The sequence below is a fragment of the Orbicella franksi genome, chromosome 6 (assembly GCF_964199315.1).
Source record: "Orbicella franksi chromosome 6, jaOrbFran1.1, whole genome shotgun sequence".
NCBI lineage: Eukaryota > Metazoa > Cnidaria > Anthozoa > Scleractinia > Merulinidae > Orbicella > Orbicella franksi.
The window spans coordinates 9,249,156-9,250,937 of record NC_138150.1 but is presented as its reverse complement, the minus strand read 5'-3'; positions in this window follow the sequence as shown (position 1 = coordinate 9,250,937).

Genomic DNA, 1,782 nt, shown 5'->3' with positions numbered 1-1,782 from the left:
TCTTTTCTAGTCGCAGATCACAAAACATAATTGAGCTATTGAAATTATATTTGGCTCCGCAATAGGCATGCATTATCAAAACTACAAAATTAATTCTCTTGAAATGATGCTGAGTTCAGAATCGTTAAGTTCACTAAGTTAAGGGGCAAGACCCAAACACTTTGCTAAATTGCTGAACCGTATTTCATGGGGAAAAGTTGTTTTTTGTCTTGAAAGAAATGTCGGATTTGTCTGTGAACTATTTGACGCATTTGGGGGAGTGTTGATCTTCTAAAACACAACATGACCAATAACGACCATTGTGTCTCCTTTTTCTGTCAGAGGTTCCTGATGAAAATGCATTAAAAAAGGCAACCTGTTTTGTGCCAACAAAACCAGTTAAATCTCAACCATTCGCAGCATGGGAAGTGAAGTCCTCTGGCCCGAGCCAAGGGAAGTACATCGCTGTTGACGAGGAAGGACGCTTATCGGTTAGAGCATTTGATTTTACACCATGTCGCCTGGGCGCTACTTTTGTAATAATATAAGTATGCCCGGGGCGGGAAGAAAAACAAGACGGTTAAAATGTTAACAACCAAGCTTTATGAAAAATGAGCAGCTGGATACATTTCTAGATATTCGGTTTTGACTTTTTTGTTATTGAGATAAGAGGAAAAAAATGCATATCGTAACAGCTTCGAGATTGAAAATATATGGCTGTAATTAATATAATCATTTGAATTAAAGAGAAAGTGAGAGTTACAGTTGTTTGTATAGTAAAAGACAGTTATTGATCGAACGGGGGGGGGGGGGGGGATTAAATTACCCAATCGAGAGGCTCGGTAACAGTCCCCGTTATTCATTGATATAAGGTAGTTTGACCTTTTAGGGCAAAACAATTTAACCAAAACAACCCCCGATTTATTTTTTCGTTACAACGAAATATTTATACAGATACAGATAGATTTATGGAGTAGGACTAATTCAAACATATTAATTCGCTACTCCGAGTTTCATGCTTCTCGCAATCCTCAGGCAACTGTCACATATATATATATATAGATACGTGACATTAACACTTTCATGAAAACTGCAGGTACCAAGAGAAATAACATCAAACGCACTGATAACAGTCCAAAGGGTGAAAAACATATGCCATTTGGCCGAATTCAGAGTTGTTATGCATGGTTAAAGAGGAAAACAATATGTTTAAGTCACACTTAAACTTTTTTTTAGTTTTGAATATTGTCAAAATTACATTGACGCAAGCTCGAGACCAATAAAATATTCCGTTTTCCTTGTTTTGTGCCTATGTTCATGTCGACGGGTATCCTTACATATAATGCAATGAGACCTGCAGACGCTACGCGCGTTGGTCTTTGTTAAGCCTCTAAACGACCTCTAAAAGCCTGACTTTACAAAATTGTAATCAGGCTAGGTGAAACATTTGACTGGAAATTAAAAACAAAAACCCTTTTATAATATTTGGTCGCGATACGAGCCTTTTCTAATTCATGTTAGCATTTAAGCTTTTCTAACCTTTATGCAAATATAGATTTTCTTGCATTTTACAATTTTCAACATTTCTTCCAAGTTTCTCATTTACTTATTTGAGTTTAGGAATATTAGCATGGCCACTCCAAAACGTGCTCTCTTCATCGGGGCAATATTCTTCCTTGTTACTGCTACAATTAACGTCTCTCTATTACCCGTTCATAGCACTACAAGCTGCCCTTCATCTACCACTGATTTTTTTGGAATTTCGCCGGAGAAGAACAGCTTTAAGTCCAATTCCTATTTCAC